Here is a 20,203-nt window from a genome sequence, read left to right on the forward strand (position 1 = left end):
CTGCTCCCTCAATGAAGCAGTTTTTGATGAAGTCTTAGGGTTTCCATCTCTGTGATAATGCCCCATGACCAAATCAACTTGGGGAGGAAAGGGTTTATTTCGCTGCCACTGTGCAGTCCCGAAGGAAGTCATAGCAGCAACTCAAACACAGCAGCAATCGGGGGTCACGCTGCTTAAGGCCATGCTTCTCATGGCTTGCTCGCTAAGCTTTCTTGTAGAATTTAAAGCCATCTGCCCGAAGATGGCTCCACCTGCAGTCGGCTGGGCCTTTGCACAGGGATCACTATGAAAATGCCCTATAGGCCTGCCTGCAGCCCTGTCTTAAGGAGGAATTTCCTCAATTCAGTTTCTCTCTTCTCAGATAACTCTAGCTTGTGCCAAGTTGCCATAAAACTAGCCAGCACAGATGCCAAATCACAGTGGCTTCTCCGGACTCCTTCATTCCCTTTTCCTCCTTCCATACTCTCAGATTTAAAATGCATCTTCTACTACTTTGCAGCTGAGAAAAAAAAAATCGTAGATAAATAATTTAACTTTATGTCTTATTCAAGGAAATAGTATAAGATGCAATTTTTATTCACGGGGCTGTAGCAAATGTATCAGAATGCGTGTAGCGTGTGTCTGGCACAGGTGGATGGCCTTATTAAAGACGCTGCATATGATGATTAACTGTAGTGATAATGAGTATTTTACTATCTCAAGAAGGCGGGGAGAGACAGAGAGTGCTTCGTGGCGGGAGCGCTTAGTCACAGACAAATCTCAAAAGGGATTTCTACATAAGTTGTAACCCTATATCCGGAGCCATTCCACCGGCAAATCCGGCTGCATCATCATGGCCTGTGTGCTCTGCAGTTTTGAAATCGCCCAGTTAGTCCCCTGCTTCTAAGAGTCTGGTGGTTCGCTGGACCTTCCAACCTTGGGCAGCGAGCGTGCAGGTTATCTAGGGGATAAAGCACAGGCAACCGTTTCACTCTGGCCCTAAGAGATCCGCAGGGACCCGCCACCCCGGAGGTTTTTCTGAAGCACGTGGGAGGCTGTGTCTACGGAGGAGGGGGCGGAGGCAGAGGCGGAGGCGGCACCCAGGGGCCGGGGTAGGGGAGGCCGAGACCGTAGCAGCGACGATTTCTTTCCCCACGTTGCTGCCGCAGAGAAAGCCGCCACAGATTCGGAGGTCACGGCCGTGCGTGGATTTGCAAAGGCATTGGGGCTGTCCCGCCCCCAAGAGCGAGCCCAAGCCACGGAAGGCAGCAGAGCTCGTCAGACCACGAGCAGAGAACCAAGAGGAGGCACGGCCCGGACCAGCTCGCGGGCGCCTCCCAGCCTGGTGCCACAGTCACCAAGCACCGGTGCCTTGCGGAGCAGCCACCGCCGCCCCGGCTGCAGCGGCCACACGGATGCCCGAGCCACGCGGCCCGCGCAGGGGCAGCCGCCACAGTCGCCGTCCCACGCGAACACCGGACACGCACGACTGCTGGTGAGTGGCCGCGCACGTGTACTCGTTGGCCCCGGAGGTGCGTGGAGATGACTGCTGGCTTCCCGTCACCCTGCGGTCCCGCTCCCCACGCGCCCCTCTCCTGCCCTAGGGTTACTTTCTTCTTGCTGGGGAAGGAGGGGACGGTGGCTCCTGGCCTCTGGGCGGTGACCTGGACCCGGATGCGCGTCCTTTTGTGGTTCAGACTCAGGATGCATCCTTGCTGATGATGTCAGAATATTGAGAGCCCACCTCGCTCGTTTTGCGTGGGGCTTCACGTTGGCTGCGCGGGATGTCAAGGAGGGAGGGGCGAGAACTGGTAAAACACCTTCATACGGGAGGGTGGGGGAGGAGAGGGCTTTCTAAATGTTGCATTGATGCCACTTTAGCCTCTTTAGACATATTCTCTGATTGGAATAACTTGAGTGTTCGCTAAAAGCCTCAAGGGAAATGCACAAAAAAATGTGCAATGCCATGAAAACATAATTTTCCAGAACTCCCCACAACAACCCAACCTGCCAGGAGTCTAGAGCCCCAAGTACTGTGAATAAGTGAATAAATGAAGTTTAAAATTTCACAATGAAGCAGCAATTCAAGAAACAGAATCGGATTTAGAGGACTGATAAAAACAAACAAACAAAAAAACAAAAAAACCAACCACTCTGGGTTAGTGTGAGGGGGAGGGGCTGATCTGCCTTCCCCGAATGAGTGTTTGGTAGCTAGTAAGCACGCTGCTTACCAGACATCCAGCTAGCCGCTGTAAATTAAACAAGTCGTGAGTTTTAAGTGTTTCCAGAAATGAGGTTAATTTGAGCTTCAGTCAAGGTCAACACGGACTGCGAGAGCAGACAAATTAACACTTGAATGTTTGACTTCCGGTTTCAATTTTTAAGTAGTGTTACGAATGGGCATTTTTTTGTGTGTGTTCCTGGTGGATGCTAAATTGAACTTGACAAATGTGTTCTGTAAGCAGACTCTGCTGGACATGTTTTTTTAGACCGTTTTAAATACGTTAATGTCTGAGTAGTACTCTGATCCCGTTAGAGCAGAGGTGCCGGGCGGTGGTGGCTCACGCCTTTAATCCCAGCACTCGGGAGGCAGCGGCAGGCGGATCTCTGTGAGTTCGAGGCCAGCCTGGTCTACTAGTGCCAGGACAGGCTCCAAAACTACAGAGAAACCCTGTCTCGAAAAACTAAAAAAAAAAAAAAAAAAAAAAAAAAAAAAAAAAAAAAAACAAAACATCCGTTAGAGCAGAGGTTCTCCACCTTCCGAACGCTGCGCCCCTTTAATACAGTTCCTCATGTTGTGTTGACCCCCAACTATAAAATTATTTTTGTTGTTACTTTATGGCTGTAATTTTGCTCATGTTACAAATTGTTTTTCAAATATCTGGGTTTTTTTTTTTTATGGTCTTGACTACCCCTGAGTCGCTGGACCCCAACGGTCGGGACCCACAGGTTGAGAACCGCCCTGTTAGAGCCTCTTTACTCAAAGACAGGGGCAGCTATTGGAGTCCAGGAAAAGTAACTGGATGTAAGTTATCTGTTCCATCTGCCCATATAGCAGAGTATTTAGTTCATGGGGCTCCACCGTTAAGTACCCCTCAGCTGTAATGTATGCATTAGTTGTTTCTTGGGAATTTTAAGAAGCATTTTATCTTCTTGTTTGAGTAAAATATACATCATTCTCAGTCCTTTACCCATTTGCAAGGGGTAGTGATTTGGAGGGAACGGTGAGGGGTCCCATGTTCTGTGGGTGTGCTCAGCAGCAGAATGTGCTCTGTCTGAATGGTGTCTCCGGGGTGGTCGCTGAAGGGGTGGATGAAACGTTAAAGAACTGTTAAAAATAGTTAACACTTTTCGTTGGTTGAGACCCTTACTTTAAGGGTTCTTCTCAGGAATATTTTTACGGTGGTGGGGCACGCCTTTAATCCCAGCAATCAGGAGGCAGAGGCAAGGCAGAGCTCTGTGAGTTTGAGGCCAACCTGGTCTACAGAGCTAGTTCCAGGACAGCTTTTACAGCGAAACCCTGTCTCAAAAAAAGAAAAAAGAAAAGAAAAAAAAGAAAGAAAGTTTAATTATCCTTAAATTAATTTTTAAGAAAGAAATACATTCACATCTGTATGTCATTATACTGTTCTTATTAGCTCCCCACACTGCCCTTCCTGATTCGTTCTGTAATCCCTCCATTCTCCCCCATACTTCCCTTTCTATTCTTGTGTTCCTTCCTCCCCCTTCCCTTTACACAGACTTCTCCCGCTCAGGTTCCCTTTCCACTTTCATATCCTCTCTCTCTCTCTCTCTCTCTCTCTCTCTCTCTCTCTCTCTCTCTCTCTCGTGTGTGTGTGTGTGTGTGCGTAAACTGAAATGTAGACTCCACACACAGGAGAAAATGCAATTTGTCTTTGAGTCTGGCTGGCTCATTTCACGTAACATGGTGACCCATTTTTTTTAAATGTTATAATTTCATGTTTCTTTACAGCTGGATAAAATAAAACTATAGGTTCACTACACTTTAGACATTTATGTATTGATGGACATCTAGGCTGCTAATTTTTACTCAAAATTATGAGAAGTAATGCAGACGCCCCTGAGTCCCCCTGGCCATTGAGTTTTCAAGCTAGAGACATTATTTTCACTCGTTTATTTATAGTGTGTGCACATGCTCACTACTATATGGAGGTCGGAGGATAATCTGGGCAGTTGGGTATCTTTTTCAACCATCCGTATCCTGGGGATCCAACTCAGGCTCGGTACAAGCAGCTTCACACACTGAGCCCTCTCTCAAGTCTTGCCAGTTAACATTTTAATCAACCCAGTGGGTGTCTCTGTGTGTTTCTGTTTAATCTAGTAATTTTTTTCCTAACCTCCTTCACAATTTATAAGGTATTTCTAAGGAAACTATGAGAAATGACTCATGGTCACTGTTAAAAATACCAAAGTCAGTTTTCCATCCCTTAGGGCTGATGGGTTTCAGCTGTTCAAGTGAGTAACTGGTTCTAGAATGTCTTTGTCCTCCCAACCCTAACCTACGATGACTCTTCTGATTTTGATTCTCTTTTTGGACATAACTTTATATGAATCACCAAACAAATCATCAAATCAAAGCACAGTCAAAATATTCAATGAAGAAGATCACTTTCGTCAATGGAAAGACCAATAAAATAGTGGTTCTCAATCTTCTTAATGCTGCTACCCTTTAATAACGTTCCTCGAGTTATGTTGACCCCCAACCATAAAATGATTTCATTGCTACTCCATAACTGCAATTTTGCCACTATTATGAATGGCAATGTAAATATCTGATATGCGACCCCTGTGAAAAAGTCCTTTGACACCAGAGGAGTCATGACTCACAAATTGAGAACCACTATTCTAAAACAATATAAAACACAATATTGGTACCTATTGACCCGCTTCTCCCAGCTTCCTGAACACAGGAACTGTCCACTGGACTGTGCTGAGGGCATATTCAGAAGTCCTGAGCTGACAGCACAGAGTTCCATTCAGGAATAATCTGGATGGAACTACATCTGGGTGTGGCTTTTGTCAGAAATTATTTGCATTTCTAAGCAAATCCACTGGCTGGAGAGTACAGTCCTCCTGCCTCTTTAGCCAAGTAGAGAGTTAAGTTTAACATTTGGCAAAGCTGCTTAGTCTTTAAACCATAGCTCGTTTGATTCTCTTTCTAATTTTTAAATTAAGTCAGTGTTAATTTTGTCTATTGAAGCACTTGTCCTAGAGACATTAAATTCAGATGGGTGGTTCCTTCCTAACCCTTATTTATGAAAAGCAGTCCCTTAATCCAAACACATGTGAGTTCTGTGATTTGTCTGAGGAACTCTTTTGGAATGTTAGGTGTACTAGTAGTGTGCCGGTTTTGCTCTTTTTGCTCTTTTATGGGGCCTGCCACCCAGCTCCCAAATAAGTCTCACAGAGGCTTGTTCTTAGTTACAAATGCCCAGCCTTAGCTTGGCTTGTCTCTTGCCAGCTTTCTTATATTATCCCATTTACCTTTTGTCTCTGGGCTTTATCCGTTCTCTTACTTCTGTAATTCTTACTCTTACTCTGTAGCTGGATGGCTCGCCCCTGAACTCCTCCTCCTTCTCTGGCTACTCCTCCAAACCGCCCAGATTTCTCCTTCTATATATTCTGTCTGCCTTTCAGCTTTCTCTGTCCTTTCTCCCACCTCGCTATTGACCATTCAGCCCTTTATTAGATCATAAGGTGTTCTAGACCAACAAGGTATCACAACTTCACAGAGTTAAACAAATGCAGCATAAACAAAAGTAAACACACCTTAACATAACATTCCCAACAATTAGAAGTTTATCTTCTTTTTGCTGTAGTTCTGACTTTCCATTTCCAGTCATTAGCAATTCTGTCTTGGAATCTAGTCTCAGTCTGGAAGTTAGAAAGCTACCAGAATTGACCTATTCATTAATATTGTATCTTTTGACAATAATGCAAAATTGGTTTTGGTTCTCTTCTTCCACCTTGTAGGTCTTGGAAATCAAAGTTAAGTTGGTAGATGCAGTGGCAAGAACTTTTACCAACTGAGCCATCTAACTAACTTGTCTTTTTACATTTGCTTTAAGAATGAGTTCTGTTTGAGTTCTTTGCCCAGTGCCGTTGACATATGTGACAATGACTGTGCTTGAAATAAGGAGGATATGCCGTTTGAAAAACTGCAGCAGGTTTCGGATTTGGTATTGGCTATCGGTATTCCGAGGACCTCTGTGCTATCTGCCTCTCCCCATGGCCCAGGGTCTCATGCAGCTTCCACTCTCCAAGCACAATGCAGTAATAATTGTTATCTCTGTTTTATCTATCTATCTATCTATCTATCTATCTATCTATCTATCTATCTATCTATCTATCTATCTATCTTGTTCAGAAGGTTGTAGAGAGCACGGGCAAAGTAAATTACAGCTGTTCCTTGGTTTACTTAACTAACTGCACCTAGTTCTCAGAGTCCAGATTTTAATTATTGCTGGGGAGACCCCCCAAGGTGGTGAAGAGTGGAAGTTGTCAGATGATGTAGGATTTCCCTCTGTTTGCTGTAAATTTTATTGGTTAATAAAGGAACTGCTTTGGGACTATAGCAAAGCTATAGGGGAGCAGAGCTAGGTGGGGAAAACTAAATGGAATGTTGGGAGAAAGGAGGTGGAGTCAAAAAGAAGCCATGGAGCCATTTTTGGATAGACGTGCTAAAACCTTGCTGTTAGGCCATGACCTCATGGTGATGCACAGATTAATGGAGATGGGTTAAATTAATATATAAAAGTTAGCCAATAAGAAGCTAGAGCTAATGGGCCAAGCAGTGATTTGAATAATATAGTTTCTGTGTGATTATTCAGTTCCGGGTGGCTAGAATGAACAAGCAGCCCTCCTCCAACAAACTGGCACACAACCTGGTGTTGTAGGGAACTGCTTTAACTTTAACATAGTAAAATTACATATAACAAAACAGGTAGCAAGCAAGAATTACAGTTACAATATTTATATGTACTTTATCTTTTATCTTCAACTCCATCAAAGACTCCAGAAGGATATAATATTATCTAAGTAAACAGGAAGTGCATTGTAAGCAACTTCCAAAACTCTCAAATTGACAGAGGCATCTCGCTGCCTGGACAATCACCCAAAGTTTATCTGTACTGTTGGGGCACCCATCTTCAGCCTACAGGCCCATAGTATTTGGCAGACTTTTCTATGAAACAAAAAATTTCAAATACAGTTCCATCTATATTGGCAGTTTTCACCCACATTCTTCTGTGTCTTGAAGAATGTCTAGCAGACTCTTTCATGAAACAGGAACCCTAAAGGATCATCTCACCTTTAAGCAAGTTCAGCAGTCATTTCTCTGCGGGGCCTGCATATCCAGTTCATCAAGCAGTCCAGGCAAGAGCAGTTTGTTGCCCAAATGGCTAACCAACTCTATAAGAAGGCTCTTTGATGCCCATCTTCCTCTTGAAGTAATTGGTGCTGCCAGGAACAGATGTGTCTCTGTCAGGAAAAGTCCTAAATTCTTAAAACATTTTAAATGCCATATTCTGTAGGTCTCTGAAAGATTTGAAGAATATCTATCTCACTGAAATATATCTCTCTGTATCTAGGAAACCTAACATGACTACAAGCTTGACTATTACAGATGATTCTTACCTATTTAATTATATTTCTTAATTATACATTACATTTTTAAATGAGCTACACAATCATAATATCTTAATCAAGAGCAGAAATACACAGACACACACACACACACACACAGAATAACAAAATTGACCTTAAATTTGTATTAATAAACCAGGATCCATACCAATGCATATCACTATAGTCAGTTCCTTCAGGTCTTTTCCAGGTGCATCTAGTCTGCCATCACTGATGTATGTGGGTTTTCACAGTGCTATATTAAAGCCTTTTGAGGTTTTTTTCTGTAAGTAACTTTGCGAAGTCTATAACTGGGACCTAGTTTTCAGTTTGTCTCTATTTTAGTGCTGGGACTTAACTCACGGATATATGTATTAAGCAAAAATTTGATCATTGAGCTATACACCTCCAGTTCCAATATTGTGTATCACTCAGCATGAGAGAGCTTCTCTTGGTCTTGGGTAAAGCTTTTCCATAAATCATGCATTATTTTCTTGAAGGCACTTCAAGTAACATCTGCATTCTTTGATTTGAATGTTTCTTTATTTAACCAAAATTTCATTCGACCCTAAAGAAACTCTTCAATTTCTTGAGTTTTAGCTTGACTACAGATGACAGATTTGGTGCTTTGGTTTTTAAATACTTGCCATAACTAATGCTTTAATGGCATCTCAGTTGAGCCAAGAGATTTGTCAAAGGTTCTTATGAGAGGTAACTTTAAGTAACCATCACCGATCAGTCACTGATGAGTTGACTTGGTGATTCATTGGGTTAATTTGGAAACAGGAGGTCAGGATGACTCATTTTAACCCTTTCTGGCTCTCTTTTGTGCTGACTTCCTGTTTTCCATTTGCTTATACTCAAAAAGAACCCTTGGTACAGATCTCTTTTAGAACACTATTTCAAGCTCAAATGGCAGAACAGTAATCAGCCATGCACCTCTAATTAAAAGAAAAAAAACTGCATTTAGTAATGGGATTGTGGTTAAATTGCCCTTATCTGCTGACCCCGTGATTTCATTTTTTCTGTTCTGTGTCCTACCTCTAAGGCTGTATCCCTTAACATTAGTTTCTGTGGCTAAAATGAAACCCAAAGAACTCTTCCTTGTCCACAGGCCCATGTTCCATTCTAATAATGGCTCGGTTCTAGTTCTCGTTTCTATCTGTTTTGTTCCCCAAAAGGTTTGTTCTAAACTGTCCATTTTCTCTCTCTAACATTAAAAGAGCAGAGCCAGGAGATAAAATGAGATTGGAAAGGCCTGGAAAGAGCCCTGCATGTGTGGGTATTTCTGTGGTTCAGGGAAACTGCTCACTGAATCGATGCAGAACTCAAGTATGTAAATAAACGTAAAATTAGCTTGGAATCAGGTGGATGTACTCATTGGAATCACAAGCTGAATATGCCCTCAGCACAGCCCAGTGGATAGGTCACATTCAGGACGCTGGAAGAAACAGGTCAACAGGGACCCATTTAGTGTTTTATGTTGTCTTAGAATAGTGGTTCTCAACTTGTGAGGAAGCTTGCCTTTCCAATTAGTAAACTATCAAAGTGTTGAAAGAAATAGAACTTCCATGTTCAAACAACGTACATAGTCCATTTTCAACTGTAGCAAATGATACAAGAAAAGCATTGAAAGTCTTTGGTGAGGTCATCATTGAGGGAACATTTAAGGAAAATTCAGCTCTGTATCAGGTGTTTTAACTCCCAGTGCTCATACAAGTTCATGTACTCACACGACAGGCGTGGTGCTTTTAATCACTTGCTCTTTTCACAGAAGGCTCTAACATGGACAGTCATGGTCCAGCTGCAAGCATTTAAATCTTTAACAGCTTCATCTGTCAGATTCTTTTAAATGTTTCTCTTTTGATGACTTCTTTTATTTCAATATTTTAATACTTTTAAAACGTGCTGAGGTGTGTGTGTGTGTGTGTGTGTGTGTGTGTGTGTGTGTCTATCAAGGAATCTAAAGAACAATTTTCAAATTAGACCTTTTTGGTCAACAGGAACATATGTTTTTCAGAATGATCAGTATTGGGTCTGATCAGTTAGGTGATTTTTATCTGTCCAGTAAATGAAATGACCTAGTTTAAATCCAAAGTTTGTTTTGGTGGTGCCAAAGATCCAAAACCTGTACCTGGGAGCATTGTGGATAAATAATGGGCAGTTACTGACCTATAGCCCTGTGCTGAAATTCAGTATTTTTTAAAAATTACTAGTGAGCGTAAATACCTTTTCATATTATACGTAACTGTTTACGTTTGCCTAAAAACTTGTTCTTGCCATTTGCTCATTTTTATTCATGTCTGTCCCCTTACTACTGCTCTGCAAATTTTCATCTGATGTAGTGATCATGGATATTATAGGAGCTGCAAGTGATGCAAATATTATTTTACTTTGCTAACATATCACTCATTGACTTTCAGAGATGCTATTTAGATGCTTTAAAAATACTTCATTTCAACACAAGGCAAAGCCAGACAAAAGTCCCTGCATGGAGGGGCAATGGCAGGCACTACCTGAACATCTATAAGCATGTGGCAGCTGCTGGCAAATGGAGAGTCGGCTTTCTTTAATGATGTGACCCCTGGTCAGCCAACTACACTCCAGGGCAGGCCTCGCCCCCAAGAGCAGTGAGAAGGTGACACAAAAGGCAGGTTTGGGATTTAGTTGGGTGGGTAGGGAGGTGAAAGTGCAGAAGAAGATGGCTACAGGAGGATTTTAAGGACTGATTATGCAATTTTCAGAGCTAATACAAATATTTAAAATATTTAATTTGAAAATAATTGCCGGCTTTTTGTTGTTGTTGTTTATTTTGTTTTATTTTTTTTTGTAACAAGCCTATTGATTCTGGCCTATTTGATGTATATTCAATCCTATATAATCAAGAGTATAAACTAGTCTGTCAGTTCTTAGTTAGGGTTTCTATTGCTGTGAAGAGATACCACGACCACTCTCATAAAGGAAAACATTTAATGGAGGTGGTAGCTTATAGTTTCAGAGATTTAGTCCACTGTCATCATGGTTCAACATGGCAGCATGCAGGCAGACGTAGTGCTGGCTACATCTTGGTCAGAAGGCAGCAGGAAGTAGACTGACTCACTGGGCATGGTTTGAGCCTATGTGAGACCTCAAAGCCCGCCTCCACAGTGACTCACACACACTTCCTTCAGCAAGACCACACTTATTGCCACAAGGCCACGGCTCCCATTAATGTCATTCCCTTTGGAGGCCATTTTCTTTCAAACCACCACAGCTGCTTGAAGAAGAGCTGTTTAAGCCCTCACTGGGAGGGTGGGTTATCGACAAGTGTTGACTGCTTGTGGGGGTATTTGCATTGACTTTGCATGACATTTCTCCATAACTGAATATGTTGATGTGTGGAACAAGTATGTGAATATAGGCTAGTACAGAGGCAACTGGGTCAGAATGACCTTTGCAGAACCTACCATAGATACTCAGTTGTCCCTTTTCATGCATATCCTTGAGTTCTTTGGTTTCAGTTACCTGTGACCAAGAAGGAAAAAAAAGTGAGTAAAATACAACATTTTGAGAGATTTGTGAATCGCTCTTTAATTTTTTTATTAGTTGTTTGAGAATTTTATACTGTATTTTGTTTGAGAATTTTATAATGTATTTTGGTCATATTTAATACCCCCCAACTCCTCCCAGGTGCACCCTCCTTACTCTACCCAACCAATCTTTTATATATTGTTAGAAAAATTCTATAATTTTCCATTAATTATTTTAAGTACTTGTATGTCTAACTTATATGTTAAGCTGTCAGCCAATCACATCTAGTTAAGGTGTGGCTACCTGGGGCCCAGAAAGAAAAGCTGGGAGGACCCAGGTGCACACTCTCTCTGAGCTGCGCCAGCGGGGAAGATAGGGAGTTGGACCTCCCACTCTTGTAGCGTGAGTTTCCCCTTATAACCATTAAAATATAATTGTTATTCTTGAGCTGGCCTGGTTATTTAGCAGACTGACCTAATTCACAACAACCCTTTTCAAACGTTTCAATGACTGTTTCAGAAAAAAAAAAATCATCTTTAGTTGCTCAAGTTAGCTGGTAACAGAATATTTGCGTACTCCTAACATAACTGCTTACAAAATACTTTTTTAATTGCACTTCAGAAAATGGTTTCCATATAGAGGAAAAACTGACATAGTCTAAATTATCAAAGTTCACTCTCCAATAATCAGACAAACTAATGCTCTGTTTCGGGATGCACCAGGGACATATCATCACTTCTGAAATATTTTTGCTTAAAAAATGATAACCTCTTATTGATTATTTATGTTGATTTTGAAGTACGTTCCATGATCTTTTATTAGCCAATTGATCAACATTTTTACCTTTCTGCCATAGCCCTTGTCACCAGGATACTGTAAGTCCAGAAAGCTCCCACAGGTCTGTGTTCCTGTTCTCCATTGTGTCAACACCTTCTATCTCATAGTCAGAGCTTAAGAAGTCATAATGACTAAGTAAATAGAAAATAAATTTATTTGGAAAAGGAAGTCTTTGTAGGAAAGGTCTATTTTTCCTTAGATGATATTGAGTGAGAAATCACAGTTGGATGGATGCCGCGGTAGAATGAGGAATACAGCTGCAACTCAGATTAAATGGTAGCCATGGAAAAACACTGCATCCCATAGGAAAAAGACATGTTAACTGCAGAGATGGAAAGATCAGTATTTGGGATGCAGATTGAGGGGTGAGGAATAGGAGAGATACCACTAAGTCATGGGAACCATAAGCTTGTTCTAAAGCAATGTCAGCTGACTGAAGCGTAGGCATTTTCAGAGGGTTATCTGTTACTGTCTTAGAAGAATTTTACTTGATGAAGTGTCTCCAGTTTTGATGCAAGTAAACATATCTTGGCCTGTTGAATCAGAAAAAAAAAAAAGAGAGAGACAGAGAGAGAGATGCCAGGGAGATCCTTCCCAGAAATTCTGACCCATTTAGGACCTAATTACCTGCCATTGCCAGCATTTCCCTCCTCCACCATGTTACTATGGTCCAGGTAGTCCAGTAACTACAGTCAGAATAAACATTACATTAGCATGAGATAGATGTCACCTACAGGGGCGGAAGGCAGGGATGGAGAGATAATAACAGGACCAGGCAATCGTTACATTTTAAGCTCTCACTCCATTGACATAAGGACCTCTTGAGAAGTGTTTGGTATATTAATAGAAAGTGTCATGAAAGGGCACATGGGTAACCCTGTATTCATTCTCAGTACCCCAACCTGCCACCCTGTAGTCACATTCATTCAACAGCCTTTTGTTCTTCTGCACTGAAGACTTCATCTACTGCAAAATCAAACATCTGTGCAACTGCTCACAGGAGCACACTGAACAGTGCAGAGGCCTGTGGCTGGAGAACCCTGGGGAAGCAGTGCGCAGATGCTCCAGGATACTCGGAACCCTGGGGAAGCAGTGCGCAGATGCTCCAGGATGTCTGGAACCCTGGGGAAGCAGTGCGCAGATGCTTCAGGATGTCTGGAACCCGGGGAAGCAGTGCGCAGATGCTCCAGGATACCTGGAACCCTGGGGAAGCAGTGCGCAGATGCTCCAGGATACCCGGAAACCTGGGGGAGCAGTGGGCAGATGGTCCAGGATACCTGGAACCCTGGGGAAGCACTGGGCAGATGCTCCAGGATACCTGGAACCCTGGGGAAGCAGTGCGCAGATGGTCCAGGATGTCTGGAACCCAGGGAAGCAGTGCGCAGATGGTCCAGGACGTCTGGAACCCTGGGGGAGCAGTGTGCAGATGGTCCAGGATACCTGGAACCCTGGGGAAGCAGTGTGCAGATGCTCCAGGATACCTGGAACCCTGGGGAAGCAGTGGGCAGATGCTCCAGGATGTCTGGAACCCTGGGGAAGCAGTGCGCAGATGCTCCTGATATCTGGAACTCTGGGGATGCCGTGTACAGATGCTCCAGGACATCTGGAACCCTGGGGAAGCAGTGTGCAGATGATCCAGGATACCTGGAACCCTGGGGAAGCAGTGTGCAGATGCTTCAGGACGTCTGGAACCCTCGGGAAGCAGTGTGCAGATGCTTCAGGACATCTGGAACCCTGGGGAAGCCGTGTGCAGATGCTCCAGGATGTCTGGAACCTGGGGAAACAGTGGGCAGATGCTCCAGGATACCTGGAACCCTGGGGAAGCAGTGTGCAGATGCTCCAGGATGTCTGGAACCCTGGGGAAACAGTGGGCAGATGCTCCAGGATACCTGGAACCCTGGGGAAGCAGTGTGCAGATGCTCCAGGATACCCGGAACCCTGGGGAAGCCGTGCGCAGATGCTTCAGGATACCTGGAACCCTGGGGGAGCAGTGTGCAGATGCTCCAGGATATCTGGAACCCTCGGGAAGCAGTGCGCAGATGCTCCAGGATATCTGGAACCCGGGGAAGCTGTGTGCAGATGCTCCAGGATACCTGGAACCCTGGGGAAGCCGTGCGCAGATGCTTCAGGATACCTGGAACCCTGGGGAAGCAGTGTGCAGATGCTCCAGGATATCTGGAACCCTCGGGAAGCAGTGCGCAGATGCTCCAGGATATCTGGAACCCGGGGAAGCTGTGTGCAGATGCTCCAGGATACCTGGAACCCTGGGGAAGCCGTGCGCAGATGCTCCAGGATACCTGGAACCCTGGGGAAGCCGTGCGCAGATGCTTCAGGATACCTGGAACCCTGGGGAAGCCGTGCGCAGATGCTTCAGGATACCTGGAACCCTGGGGGAGCAGTGCGCAGATGCTCCAGGATGTCTGGAACCCGGGGAAGCAGTGTGCAGATGCTCCAGGATACCTTGAACCCTGGAGAAGCACTGGGCAGATGCTCCTGATATCTGACCTTTGTTTGGTTTTGTTTTGTTTGCTTTCGAATAGCAATGTCAAACTAACCTCTGATTCTCCTTAGGAAATTTATGAAAATTAAATAAAATTAGTCATGGCCAAGGACTGGTCCTATTTATCTCAGAGCTTCAGTCATCTTGGCAAACAAACAAACAAAAAAGATATCATTTAAAAATGGGTTCATTGAACTCTAAGTACCTTTGGATGGTATTTTTAGAAAAGCAGTTTGGAATAAAGGGAAGCATATTACAATAACAAGTTAATGGTTTATATTTGAAATGAAATGTTTCAGAATTTTTTTCTGGATTTGCCAACAGGAAAGTAAAATTATCATCCTGAATTTATGATGAGAAAAATGCATTTAAATCCAAGTATCTTCCTGACACCTTAAATTTATTTACCAAACATTTTATATTGCATATAAATTATCATATTTAAAAGCTCAAGATGACAATATTGTTCTCCTACTAGTAAATCTCTTTGTGAGTTTATGAAATGTCTTTTGAATACCGCAAAATTTAGAATTTATCTTAAAAGCTAATGAATACTTTGAATTGAACCATGCCCTATTAGAATAATTGTTCACTTAGATTTCTTTATTTACGTGTACCAGGTGGCCAGGTACAGATACCGAATCATTCTGCCTATGAAAAAAATGTAAATAAATGCCCATCTTATATCTTGGGCACAAAGATTATGAGTCATATTTGTGATGCTAGACGAGAGTCTCCCTTTCTATAGTCAATTCTGTCAGTCTTGCCTGAGGCCCACAGATTTGACCCTCCTCGACCTCACTGTTAACTTTCAAAGGTTAATGGATGACTGCTATCATGGCAGGACTATGACAGAACGCTGGGCTCCTTGTTTTACTTCCTTCCTCCAGCATTGCTCAACTTTATTGCCTCTTCTAGAAGCTTCTGTTTCCTCATGCATGAAATGGAGGGGGAATGGTAGTGAGCTTTGTGCTGTATGTTTGTCAAGCATGACCTCACTCTAAGAAGGCTTGGAATTTGAACTCAGGTGTTCTGACTGTGGGCTACAGGTCTCGTGTGTAAGCTTGTGTTGTCTGTTAAGCTCTGACCAGGCCTTCTTCACGGCAGTCTGGATCATGTGTGTTGATGTTGGATTCCATTAGGAAAGGGAGGTACCTATTGGCAGTACTTATTGCCATGATGGCGGCTGTCTTGCTATTGTGTGTTATGTTAAAGGAGACAGCTAGTGCTGTACTAGTGCCTCCTCAGCCTACAACCCCACTGGCTCCTACCTAGAAGGCAGTAGAGCAGCCATTCTCAACCTCTTTCACAGATATCTACACTACGATTCATAACAATAGCAAAATTTCAGTTATGAAGGAGCTACAAAATAATTTTCTGGTTGGGTGAGGTCAGCACAACAGGAGGAACTGTAGTAAAGGGTCACAGCATTAGGAAGGTTGAGAACCACCGCAATAAAGAGAAAGGAAGAAAATAGTACACTTTAAAGGGGTAAAAAGATTGGAATTCATGGGGTCCATACTGAGTAGTCAGTCAGTTTGTAGCCCATTCATAGGTGAATGCCTGCTACAAAGCTATACTCCGGCTATATTTGGTAAAGATTTCAATGATATGAAACTAGTTAAAAGAGAGAGGGACTGAAAGCTTTCAGTGTGAAGTTAAAGATCTCTTTTTGTTCTTTTTTTGTGGAATTTTTGTTTGTTTGTTTGGGTTTGTTTGTTTGTTTGTTTTTGAGACAGGGTTCCTCTCTGTAACTGAAACCTCGCTGTTCTGGAACTCACTTTGTAGACAAGGTTGGCCTCAGACTCACAGAGATTCTCCTGCCTCTGTCTCCCAAGTACTGCCTGCCACCACATCCTGGCAGGAGGTCTGTTAATCCCATGACAGGCTAAAGGGTTTAGGTTGAAGAGAAGGAAGCGTTGCTACAAGCCGATGTTTGTCTTACACCTAGGAAGAAATAATCTATGCCAGAACTATTTCCATCAAATTAGTTAAGCCTTACAAACTCATTTTCATCACCATCATTAGTGTATTAACTTAGTGGTTAATGACACCTTCTGCTCTTGCAGAGGACATGGGTTTCGTTCCTAGCACCCACATACTGGTTCCCAACCATCTGTAACTACATGATGCCCTTTTCTGACACCTAGAGTCACCAGACACTCATGTGGCACACATACACATGTGCAGGAAAACACTCATGTACATCAAAATAAAATAAGTAAATCTATATAAAAAATGGAACCTCTCTCCAAGAGTGATGTGGTTAATACTCTTCAGTCTTGCTGACTGATCAGCTTCAAAGCTCTCTGTGTAGAACATTTACATAGGACATACCTGTGGGGATGACATAGAAACCTGGTGCCCAGTATGTATCTTAAGTATAGTTGTTAACAGGAAGGGAAAAAAGCCCTCAATGGAGGCTGGTTCCCACGGTCTTGCCTCTTCGTCTCCATTCATATACTTTCGTTTCCCCAGAGCTTTATTTTGTCTTTGAGAAATGCGTTCTTCGGTAGTGTTTGGGGGAATTTCTAAGTCTTAGCAACTTTAAAGAACTTTAATAGTCAATTAGTAATTGGCAAATTCTAGTTGTGCATGCTGTCTTTACCTTACCCATATTTGGGTATAGATATGATGTCATCTGGGTCCTGGCACATTTCGTGTGAGTAGTATAGATGAATATTTTACACAAAGTGTTCTGTTCTCAGAATCTTTAAAAATGGGTAGAGGGGCTGTGCCTAGCTCATTACCCCCCTAAAGCAGGTCCCCATCTTTAAGAGTATGACTCAAGAAGTCGTTCTTTGTGCTTCTGTCACTGAAGGCACTAGAGTAGGCCTCTCCAGTTATCTAAATCAGATTTGACCTTTGCAACTCAATAATTTCCTTTACGTGTCTCCAGTTATGTAAATTGCATTTTTTTCTTCCTGGAAAATGAACTCTAACCCAGTGGGGACCAAGAAAAGCTGTGGATTTGGCCAGTGAGAACCGAGGCAGGTGGCACGAGAGTCTGTCCCCTCTCACCTGACAGCACCTCACCTACTTATCCAGGCCACTGTGGCACTGGGGAGAAAAGGAGACAAGTGGGAAAAGATGTCCCCAGCTCTTCCCTGAGTGTGAGGTCTCCAAGGAGAATGCTCACTGTCTGGTAGATTCCTTTCTGTATTCTGGAAAATACTGCTTTTATGGATGAAAGTAGGTCAGAATTCTGAGCTTAAGTACATCTCCTTGAAAAAGCAAAATCAAACAAAAAATCCAAAGTATATTTTTAAATAAAAATTAAGTAATCTGACACTGAAAAAAGAAGCAAAAACAACATTAACAACAACACAAAATTGTTCTGAATATGTAACTTAGTTCTGGAGTACTTGTCCAACGTGTGAGACCTTAGATGCTGAACATTCCTTGCTCTTCAGAAGGTGGGGGTGGGGCTGGTGGAGGGGTAGGGGAGTGGGAGGTGTTGGAGGAGAGGGGGAGCCAAGAGGGGTGGGAAGGGAGGACAAAGAAGGCAAGGAAAGAAAAAATATTAAGACTAAAAGAAATCACAAAATACCAGCCAGATACTTTCTTCTGTCCATTCTTGTTATTATGTGCTACATATATTAAAAGACAAAAACACAGTGCTTTCCAGACTTTGGGGGCAGTTAAGACTTAGAGAAAATGAGATGGGCATCAAATGACAAAAGCTGCTACTGTTGGTTGGGAAGATGGCCTGGTGTTCTGAGCACAGTGTGTGGACTGTCATTTGGAGAAGGTTCGTGGATGTCTCACTTTTGTCATAGACATACATTGGGTAGTTGGTGGCTCTCTCCCTTCACTGGACTGCTGCCAACTGGTCCTCTGGAACAGGGGTTAGCTGAAACACGCACTTCTGGGCACTCACATTCCCAAACCTAATGTCAGGATCAGCAAGAAACTGAGGCTCACTGCCCCTCTGTAAGAGGTCAGTTTCAGAGGGAATGATTACATTTCCTAGAGGCTGTGGAGGAGAGGGCTTGGGGATAAACTCAAGAATGCAGAAAATTACAGAGCAAAAGAGACTCCCGAAGGGAGTCTTCCAGGTTAAATGCCTCACAGCTGTAACTCCGATGGTATCAAACCTGAAGAATGTGGGCTGTACTGGGGCCAAGGTTAAGGAGCAAGCTGAGACTAAACCAAACATTGCTGACGGGTGTTCTCAAACAGCTGTAGGTGTGAGCGCAGTGGGACCAGGTCAGGCCGATTGTGAGTGCCATTGTGAACGTGGAGGGGCACACTGAGAGCTAACATGCAGATGTCAGAACCAGGTTGCGCCACACCAGACCTTCGCTTCGAACAAGCAATTATATTTTCTTCTTGCACCACATGCGATACTTCTGTGTGGCCACTGACATTCTGCTTCAGTGTATTTCTCATTCTCCGAGCTGCAGTGCTTGTCTCTAGCACTTGAAATGGTTGACCTGTCTTGCCTGTGTGAGCTGTGGAAGTGTGAGCATTAACAGACAGCCTCCAGCCCGCTCTCCTGTGGAGTTTATGCTACATGAATGTCTTCTTTCTATGAAGTGCCATTTGCTAATCTTCTTAGCACTTAAAGTTGTTTGTCTTTTTTCCCATTGGGCAATAAATAAATGAAAATGGCTTTGGTTTCCTCATCAAAGCCTTGCTTCTCTTTCTCTGATCCCAAGTCACAGAGGAAGCAACTCACTACTGTAAGTGCCTAAATACCAGGGCCTTAGGCTCACTGATACCAGAGCCTGATCACTGGAAATCTGGGACTAGGAAGATGGCTTGGTTGGCGACTAGCTTGCCACTCAAATGTTAAGACGTGTTAGTGTCCCCAGCACACACTCCAAGGCTGGGTATGGTGATGCATGCTTGCATACAGTTCCAGCAGTAGGAACAGAGACAGGCACATCTCTGAGACTGGCTGGCCAGCTGGACTTACTACATTAAAGATCTTGGGTTCAGTGGAGGGACCTTGTCGAATGTAAGCCAGAGAACAATAGAGGAAGAGAACTTTACACTGACCTCTGCTGTCTACATACACATTCACACCTGCACATGCACATACACACACGTGAACAGGTATAGATGCATACAACACACACGTGGTTTTTTTAATGAAACCTTCCCAGTTTTAAATTGTGATAACTGCCTTAAAACTTAAAGTTTACTGCCTACCACCAAATTTACTCTTTATGACAACCACAGGTAGCATTTGGGACTGTAGCCTTGAGGGTTGTGTGGTATTGATTCTGGGGAAGCCTGAAACTTCTGGATGGGTAAATGCGATGTTACAATCTGAGCCGTTTCTAGTGGGGCTGATGGGAGATAGGGGAATGGTAGAAGCCAACCAGACAGACACTAAGGCTAGGGAAAGAAGGGCAAAGACAGGCTTAGGTTTTTGTATAGCATGGACATAGTCCCTATGCCTGCCTGGTCCAGCTGCCTACACAACCACTCAGAGCTGTCTGCATTTGAGTCAGTGATTCTCAGCTTTCCTCGTGCTGCAACCCTTTAATACAGTTCCTCATGTTGAGGTGACGCCCCCCCCAACCGTAAAATTATTTTTGTTGCTATTTCAGGTAATTTTGCTGCTGTTCTGAATTGTAGTGTAAATATCTGATATGCAGGATGTCTGATATGCAACTCCCTAAAGGGGTCGTAACCCACAGGTTGAGAACCCCTGTTCTATGCAGGCAGAGTTTTTCTGTGTTCCAGCAGTTACTCCCAAATAACTACACTGAGACTTAATAT

General features: G+C 43.3%; 1 protein-coding gene across 1 annotated transcript in view; it reads left to right on the plus strand.

Annotated features, from left to right (window-relative positions):
• The first annotated feature begins 1,046 nt into the window (after positions 1–1,046).
• The window catches only part of Stambpl1 (STAM binding protein like 1), a 46,786-nt gene continuing 27,629 nt past the window's right edge, over positions 1,047–20,203 (plus strand). The window contains exon 1 of the mRNA XM_075973863.1: positions 1,047–1,474. The gene's annotated coding sequence lies outside the window, so the exon portion shown is untranslated. The remainder of the gene's footprint in view (positions 1,475–20,203) is intronic.

This window comes from Microtus pennsylvanicus, chromosome 5 (genome assembly GCF_037038515.1).
Source record: "Microtus pennsylvanicus isolate mMicPen1 chromosome 5, mMicPen1.hap1, whole genome shotgun sequence".
In the NCBI taxonomy this organism is placed as follows: Eukaryota; Metazoa; Chordata; class Mammalia; order Rodentia; family Cricetidae; genus Microtus; species Microtus pennsylvanicus.